Below are 9020 nucleotides of genomic sequence, written 5' to 3'. Positions count from 1 at the left end.
TTGCCGCCGCTCCGAGCTCGGCCCCCATCACGGCGGCCGCCGCTGCCGCTGCCGCTGCACTGGAGTTTGGCTGCCGCTGCCCTACTTCACTCTAGTTTAGTTTCACTCACTTTACATCCGGGTTTTTTCCCTAGGCAATGGGGGCCGCAGCACACCCCGTTCCTTAGGCAAAGTGAAATAAATTCGCCGCACCGACACGTCAAGTAGTCCGCCCGCCCGAGCGCCGCCGCGGGCCCCCGCCACCCCACAAACCGGCCTCCTCCCTCCGCCGCCGCCCCCCGGAGGGGCCGAGAGGGGCCGGGCTGGGCCCCGCGCGTCCCGCCAGCCGCGCTCGGCGGCGCGGGGGGCCCGGGCCGGCCGCCGTACAACTCCGCCCGGCGGCCCCCCGCCCTGCCGGCCTCGTCCCCGCTCCCCTCAGCCCCTGTGCCTCTCGCCCGGCTCTCGGGAGCGGCGGGGGCGCGCACGGCGGCGGCGGGCCGGCGGGGCCGCGCGGCGGGTTCCCGCGCGGGCGAGTGTGTGTCTGGGCCTGGGCGGAGGGATCCCCGGGCTGAGGCGGCGGAGGTGCTGCGGCCCGGGGCCGGGTGGTGAATGGGCTGGTGGTGCTCGCTGCTGCTGCTGAGAGGAGGAGGAGGAGGAGGATGAAGAGTTGGGCTTGTTTGTCTCCCATAGTTTCTCGCCTGCTGCTCTGATTCCCTCCCCCCCCCCGCCCCGCTCCTATTCCGGCCTGGGCCCTGTGTGTGTGTCTCCTGGAAGAGGAGGAGGAGGAGGATCCAGTTCCTCCCCCCACCCCTCCTCCCCACCCCCCCTCCCTTGCCTGGGGAAGAGGAGGAAAGAAACAGCCCAGAGAGAGAGAGAGAGAGAGAGAGAGAGAGAGAGAGGAGAGTGAGTGAGAGAGGAGGAGGAGGGAGAGGGAACAACCTACCATCTTAACACACTAATATCTCAAAAGTGCCAGGGGCCCAGAGCAGCAGCAGAAAGCAGCAGCAGCAGCTCCAGCTTCTTCCCTCCCTCCCCATGAAGAAGAGTTCCCTCCTCCTCCTCCTCCTGCTTCTCCTGCTCAGAGTTCCTGCCTCCAGCTGCCAGGGGGGACAGCCAGCCAGCAGCAGGAGGGTGCAGTATCCCAGCTTTTCCATTCTCTTCTCACTCTCCTCTCGCTCCTTTTTTTTTTTTTTTCTGGAGTAGCTCTGTTTCCCCTCCCCCTTCCCCTTCGCCTCTCTCTCCTTCTCTCTCTCTCTCTCCCTCTGTCTTGTCTCTGGTGTTTGTCTCTGGGAGGAACTGGGGCTGCTTGCTTGGAGTTTGTTGTTTGGGGGGTTGGGGGGAGGGGAGGGGAGGGGTGTGTGTGGGAGGCAGGAGGGAAAAGGGGTGGTGGTGATGGTGGTGTTCTCGTTAGGACCCCTCAGTCAACTTGAGATTTGAGCCATAACTTCCCCTTCGGGGCGCCCCCCTGCGTGCCCTTCCTATGCCTCTCCCCCCCCCACACCTAAAAAAAAAAAAAGACAATGGGAAAACCTTGTCTCTCTCCCCCCCCACCCCTTTCCTCTCCTCTGCCCTCTCCACCCCTCCCCAGGATAAATTGGAAGTAAGTTTATGAGCAGCCTCGGGAGCCTGGGCGCTGAGTGCGGGGCCGGAGCGGGTGACAAGAGGCGCGCCGGGGGTGGCGGGCCGGGGGGCGTCACATTGCCCCGGCGGGGGGCCTCGAGCGGGGGTGGGGGGCGCGGAGCTCGGCAGCCCCCCCCCAGCTTTGGGCTCTCCCTCGGCCCCGGCCACGGGCGTCTCGGCTCTTTCATCTCCCCACCCCCACCCCTTCTCCGGGATGCTGTCGGGGTGAAGTTTTTATTATGGTTATTATTTTTAAAAAAATTTTTTTAGGGGGGAGGACGCTGAGGAAAACCATCTTGTTTGGTGACTGAGGGATCTGGTTTAAAGAAAAAAAAAAAAAAGCTGCGGCTGCTGACGCTGCCGGGCCGACCGTGAGTGTGTGTGAGTGTGTGTGTGTGTGAGTGTGTGTTGGTGCATTTGTCTGGGGTGGCCGGAGCAGCGGCGTTGGGGAAATTCCGCTTATTCTTCTTCTTCTGCAACTTGTTATTCCGGAGAGTCTGCCGTGCACCCCTCACCCCGGGGCCGGCCCTCCCGCATCGCCACCCCCACCCCCCCGCAACACCCCACCCCTCGCCGGCGGCGGCGGTGGCGGCGGCCGCTCGGGGGGCGCCCCGGGACCCCGCGGACAGGCCGCTCCGAGAGGGGCTGCGGCCGCCCCTCCCCCGCCCGCGCCCCCGCCGGGGGGAGGGGCGCGCGGAGTGGGACTCTTTCCGTTTGGTCCAGCCCCGCCGTGCACGCAGTTCCCAACACTTCTCGTCATCCTCTCGGGTCTCTTTATTCTGCCGAGCGGTGCTGTTAGGATTTTTCTTCTTCTTCTTCTTTTTTTTTTTAAATTTTATTTCGCCCCCCCCCCACCTCCCCTTGACCACACGTTCACGATGGTGGGTAGCCAGCAGTAAGGTGGCCCTGGGAGGGGAGGGTAGAGATTGGGCATTGGGCGTAGGGTGGGGGGTGGGGGGCGGGGGTAGGGGAGGTAGAGGGCTGGGGGGGTGGGGGGGAGAAGAATGTCTCCTTTCAACTTTGTCTGTGGCTGGTACCCCCGAAGGAGGCCCCAGGCCGCTTGGGGGGTGCAGATGTGTGCGGGAGTGATTTCTTAAGTAGTTGAGTTGTGGAGACGGAGGGTACGGCCGCTGATGGTGAAGGCAGGTTTTGTTTTCATTGGTGAATCTGGTGTCATCATATTCCGGTCATATGTTGAAATATTCTTTGTTTAGGTCTTGAAGTACGAGGATCTCACTCGGCACGTCCACATTGTGCTGTTGGGGAAGGCTGGCTCTTGCGAGTGTGGGTTTCTTGAATCTCAGGCGTGGAATGAAGGTCCGGGTGTGTGTGGGCCTGGGCACTGGCCTTGACAGTGAACTTTGTGGCTGGTGTTTCGGATTTCAAAGATCTGCCCCAGAGCTGGGGTGCGGATTTTTTTTTTTTTTTCCTCTCTCTCAATAGTAGATGTCGGGAATGCAGATGCTGGAACTGGGGAAGTTGGGCAAGAGCCTTTCTGTATTAATAATTGATAGCTGAATATTAGAATCAGATTAATTGGAGCTGATGGAAGTTTTTTTTTCCCCTGTTTTGTGTATGTGTGTGTGTGTGTTTTAAAAGCACTTGTGCGCTCTAGGAAGGCAGCCCTTTTTCCTAGGTGCATCCTGTAGGATTTCTTTAGGGTGAGCAGCCCGACTGTGTTCTTCTAGAAGGGGTGCTCACAGGCTCCCCGGCGTTACCGAGGGCTTGGAGTGGGGGACCCACGGGGGAGGGGAGAAAAGCTAAGCATAGTTTTCTGGGATTTGTATGATTTGTTTACATCTAGCTTGCACTCACGTTTGGGCAGTAAATAGGTCAGCTTTTCTTTCTGGTTTTGAAGACTGCCTCCTCTCTTTATTTTAAAGTTTCACCATGGGCTTGTAGCATTGTAGGAAACTTAACCTATTTTTTAAAAATTGGAAATAGTATTATTGTAATTTTGTAAGTTTCTTTTTCTGGCTCCTGTGGGATCTGTGTTGCTGGCTTGTTCAGGATCATATCAGAGGTTTGAAGAAGGCATTCTAAAATCCGAGGATGCATCTTTTGATAGCAGAGAGGATTTTTTTTTTTTTTTTTTTTTTGCTTGGAGTTACACTGATGTTTGTAAGAAAAAAAAATCCTGTACTTAAGACTTCTGTAGATGTACGGTTGCTCTTCAATGCAGGGCATAGTAATAGAGCAGAAAATTCTCAAAATACAAGCATCTGGCTAACATGTTACAGAATCCCTGAGCTTTGGGGTACATCAGACTTTGACTTTTTGGTACATAACCGAATTTGCATTTTAACTGGCGCTACTTGGCTGCTCATGAGAAAGTTTTTTCTTTAGAGCCTTTGAAGGCTTTGGAAATTAGTTTTTAGGTAATTTTGCAAGCATGATTTAAGCCTGTTGTGCTCTGGACTTGGGCAAGTCTTTATGGAAGTGAAATGGTTTTAAGTTAAAGACACCCACCCCATCATTGGCACATTTGATTTTTTAAGAGGTGTTAAGTGATCGATGGGGCCCTATTTTCTTTTAGCTTTGAAGAGTCCATCTTTTTTCCTATTCAGTCTTCTGGAAGGAGCTACCTCAGAAATACTCTTCTGCTTACATGAAGATCTCTAAATGCAATCCAGCAGGAGGTGCTACAGCAAGATAAAGATTTTTTTTTTTTTAAATTTTGAGGGTCTTGCTACTTACTGCAGCTATCCTTAGCCTCACCTGAACAACAGGATTTAACACCTTAAAAGTTCCAGGAAGAATTCGAGTAAGTCAATTTAAAAATTCTGTTTTAACATTGCATTTACTATTGGATACTGAAATCTTTGGTTAACTTTTTATCTCTCTGTAATATTCTACATGAAAGATTTGCTGATATGGTTGTTGGGCCTAGGCAGAGAGCTCTGGGAGAATTACTCTGTTTTAAAGGGAGTTAGTCTTAAACTGATGCATGGATCATTGCACCTATTTTTTTTTTTAGAAAGATGTGCAATTGCTATAAACAAAAGTACTTGGCGTGATTTGAGTTCTAAGCTTTGTGCTCCTACAAATAGGAGACCAAGTTGTTGAAGATTTGGAAAGGGGAAATGTTGTGTTGGAAAAAAAAAAAAGAGAGAGAGCGAGACTTTTGTGTGTGTATGTTTTGATTCCCCTTGAATCCATGGGCATAAGTCTAATATAGAGGTTGATGGCTTTACCTTGGCCTCCAAAGATAGATTCTTGAACTTTTCAATAGAGTTACATCTGTGAATATACATCACTGCCAATGTGTCCATTCTTTAACATGGGACAATAACTACATACAGATGAAAGCGGCGACTTGAACAATTTTGAAGTGTTTGCAGCATATAGTCTTTGTGTTCTGTTAGTGTTGGCCGCATTGATTAGCACTGGAAATAACATGCTGCTGCAGTTGCTTTTAAAGTTCTATGTCAAAGTTTTAAAAACTTAGAGAAGGGGAAAGGAAAGCCTTAGAAATAGGTAGGAAATATGATGAATCTGCTTTGATTTTGGCCTATTTTGTAGTTGAATTACTGTACTTTTCTCTCAGTGAGAGCAAATGAGCTAATGCATGTGAAAGTGCTTTGTAAATTGTCAGGAGCCATGCAGACCTGCAGTTGTTGAGAGAGGCAACTGATTAATATACAGATAGAAGCTTTTGTCTTAAAATGTTAATTTTCTCCCTGTCAGTTGAGAAATTCATGCCTTAAAAAGTACACCCCTACTGCATTGTCAATTTATGTTTTGAAAATACTACTGTGGTTACTGAAAATCTCTTTGTTAACAGTTTTGGAGCTTTGTTTTCAAAAATGCTGCTTAGACAGCTTTCCATAAATAAATAAAACCAAAGATCATTTTTCCTTTTGAAGATCTTATGAACTATGTGTCCTGTGCCCTATTGAAGTTTTTTCTTCCTTTCTCCATTAATGTGATAGTGCTTGATTTTAATGAATATTTAAGCTCTCAGACTCTCTATAGAGTCTTATTAATACACAGAGTAACAGATGTCACTGGGAAAGTTTTGATTGATTCTGCTAACTTTCTGAGAAATTCTTCTTTGACTAAAGCTCCTATTAACCTTGTTTTCCCAGTGAAAAAAAAATATATATCTGTTAGCATGAGGTACATGTACATGTTGTTGCTTTGTGCTTGAGAAAGATGCACAAGAAAATGACTACTCTAGAGGAGTTTTTCTGTAAATGTGTGTGTGAGTGTGTGTGTGTGAGAGAGAGAGCTAGAGTTTACAGTCTTGAGTTGTGGCTTTCTTGATGGGCTCTGGTTACAAATTGGACTTGAAAATTAAAAATAATATAATACAGATAATTGGTGATCTTTGTTCCTATGAGTCTGTCAGAATTTAAATTTTAGGAGTGACTGTTTATGAAGTAGTTTCAAATAGATAGTAAATATAAGAACTCACTTCTGTATACACTGAGGACATCATTGAACTGTTGAAATAAAAATGAAATCTCTCAGGGTAACGCTAACTTTTTATTCCTCAGACAGTGGATGTTAAAGCTGTGAAGAAATTCTAAAGTTAAGATTTTAGGAATGTGCTTGTAAATTTTGTATCCTTACTGTTTTATTGTTGGAGCTTTTATATTTAATTGCTATTCAAAAGGAGAATGGAAGGGATTAAAGTCTCCAGCCTTTGACAGAATTATTTTATATGTATATTCAGGACTGAGTTCTTGAAACATGTTTGAATTTTCACCTGATCTTTGTCTTGGGAAGTATTCCTGACTTATGTTGAGCGCTCGGAAACTTTTATACACGGGTGTTTGGTAGGCCTGAGTGTTCGGTGGGAGCATTACCATGCATTTTGATCACATTTTTGCCAGGAGTGTATTTTGATTGCTTTGAGATTTTTTTTAAGCGGTAGTATGTTAGCATATTAAACTCGTTGCAGATAATTATTTCTTAAATAGAATCTGTTTTCTTGTTCCTGTGTTTTGCTATTTGTGTGTCTAGGAGGCTGTTGTAAAGTGTGTATTGAGGAGTTGAGTGAGAGTGTTGTTGTAGACCTCTGAGAATGAGCTGTGCTGTGATTGGTCTGCCCACCGCATCTCACAGGGTGCAGTGGTGAGCTCTTCCGTGTGGAGATTCTTTGTGAAGTTAGTTTTCCGATGGGTTTTTCTACCCCAGCTTTCTTTCCCTAGACCTTCAGGTGACAGTTTTATTATCCCTCCTTCCCAGCCTCTGCAAATCCTCCAGCCCCCAACATTAAGTTGTGTGTGTGTGTGTGTGTGTGTTAAGGTAAAGAGTTAGTGAACAGGTTTTTATTGAAGGAAACTGTTCTTTCCTGTCTTTTGGAATCAGCCATGGGCGTGTTTTCTGGTTTCCTAGACAAGAAAGTGGCCCAGCAATATGAATATGGAAAGAGGATGGGGCCTAATAGGACAATGATCTAGGCATTATTTTGACTAGGTTTGGGGCCAGGGGAAAAACATAAGTTAAACACAGAAGCCAAAAAGATGGGTTTTGTTTTATTGTTTTGGCTGCATTGAGAATACAAACTGTCAGAGCTTGAGGAGAAGGAGCGGCAGAAAGGAATTGATTTTTTTTTTTCCTGCTGCAGATCCAAGTATTGTTAACCATGTGCATCTCTGAGAGGCATACTTTCAAATCACACAGTAGTTGATGTTTCCACCCAATTAACAAGTAACGCCTTAAACCATGTTTGGGTTTTTTTGGATGTCGTTTTAATTGCAAAAAAGTATCCCCCAAACTTGGTGGTAATGACAATAATGTCCTGATAAAAGTGGGTGATAGTAACCATGGCAACCGCTACCTCAGGCCTTATGGACAGTACGTTGTATTGATGAAGCTTCAGATGCTTTAGTAGCCTGTCACTTCTGTGGTGAGATGTAGTAGCATGTGTTGCAGGTGATTTTTAGTTGGATTGTGTTAAATTCGTGTGCCAGCTTATCTTTCCTTGTTAGGAATTTCTTGGACTGTATTCCACAGCCTGTTTGTGAAGGTGCAGTCGCCTGAAAATAACCCACCACCTGCAGTAGGCCTCCTGATGCACATTGCTCCTGGTTCTTTCTCTGCCTCCTTGCGGAGTCTCGCAAAAAGTAGGGGGTGGGGTGTGTAGGAAGCGCGTACACGCAAGGACAGTTCAGACTTACCGGCTCGAGTTAGGGCATGTTACTAATAGCTTATAAAGATCCTTTGTGTTTCCAGGAGAGGTCAGTGGATAAGAGAAATGGGCTTCTAGTGGGAATTTGGTCCCCCTTTGTTTCCTCCCCTCCTCCCCCCCGAAACCTTTGCATGTGTGTGGTTCTGGGTGTGTAGAAGGGAATTAGGAGTGGGGAGTGGAAGGCATGCATATGGAGTAGGGCATGACAGAGAGGAACTGGAGTATTTTTGGTTTTTGCTATTGTGCTGATGTGTGTACGTGTTACTACAAAAGTAGATTTCTTGGGGGACAGTACTGGAGTATGGGAAATATTTACTCGTGAGAATTGTCTTCAAAAGTGTGTCTTGGATCACTGTTAAAAGGAAACCTGGAAAACAAAACATTTTGTGGGGAGGGATAGAAAGTGTGAAACCAGTGCAAACTAAAAAATAAGTCTGAGAAGCAATTTTTTCATCCTGTTGGATCTTTTTGCTTTTAAAACGTTTTGTAATATAACATCCTTTGTAAGTTTTTTTTTTCCTGATGTGAAAATGTTGATGTAAAAGCTAACATAACATTTTTCTAATGTATACTAGAGAAATTATTTGTCAGGGCTGGCAGCAAACAAATTAGGTCTAAATTTGACTAGATCCTGATAAGATCTAGTCAAATTGTACTCTCTAGTCAGACTTTCTTGAAACTTGCTGCTGCAGAGTAAAGTGGTGTACTTACTACAACTCCCAAGGTGCATTGTGAGGTTTTCTTTACTTGGCTTCAGATTGGAGCATTGCATGCTGGGACCTGTAGTTGATTTAAGCAGCCCAGGGAACCCTTCCCTCTTGCCTACTCCATTTTATACACAGCTTCCCAAGCTCACAACTTTCTGCTAAGTAAAAGTTTGGTTAATCACATCATGATTATTAAGCTGTTGAAATTCTAAATTGAGTGTTCAGAAACAGCTTAACATTTTTAGTTTATTTTTTATCAGCTAATATAAAATTTATATGTAAAATATGTATAAATTGCAGGTGATAATAGCAAGTCTCTTTACAAATAAAGCATCATTGGTTGCTGGTGTGCATGCTAGAAGTTTCTTACTGAAATTCCTCACCTCCATCCCCTGTTTTTTTTGTTTGTTTGTTTTGTCTTAATTTTGATGGGAACAGTTATTTATTAAAGTTGAATGAGAGGCTTTTTTGAGATCAGTGTTTAGTTCTTAGTTTTATGAGTTTTCGATAATACTTTTCAACATCTTGAATGCTAATCTCTCCCCAACTGGAAGACAAATTACTGAATATAAATA

At 46.3% G+C, this 9020-nt stretch overlaps 1 protein-coding gene across 11 annotated transcripts in view; it reads left to right on the top strand.

Annotated features, from left to right (window-relative positions):
- Nucleotides 1–853: 853 nt before the first annotated feature.
- Nucleotides 854–9020, top strand: part of PHF21A (PHD finger protein 21A) — a 200972-nt gene continuing 192805 nt past the window's right edge. For 8 of the 11 annotated variants that reach the window (XM_040980165.1, XM_040980169.1, XM_040980166.1 and 5 more), the window contains exon 1: nt 2672–4363. The gene's annotated coding sequence lies outside the window, so the exon portion shown is untranslated. Of the gene's footprint in view, nt 1111–2231; nt 2481–2671; nt 4364–9020 lie in introns of those variants that run through there. The other 3 variants (XM_040980159.1, XM_040980168.1, XM_040980161.1) reach the window with 3 other exon arrangements.

The sequence above is a fragment of the Ochotona curzoniae genome, unplaced genomic scaffold (genome assembly GCF_017591425.1).
Source record: "Ochotona curzoniae isolate NIBS_2020 unplaced genomic scaffold, NIBS_Ocur_1.0 contig_3432, whole genome shotgun sequence".
Taxonomy (NCBI): domain Eukaryota; kingdom Metazoa; phylum Chordata; class Mammalia; order Lagomorpha; family Ochotonidae; genus Ochotona; species Ochotona curzoniae.
This window is presented reverse-complemented; position numbering and strand designations above follow the sequence as displayed.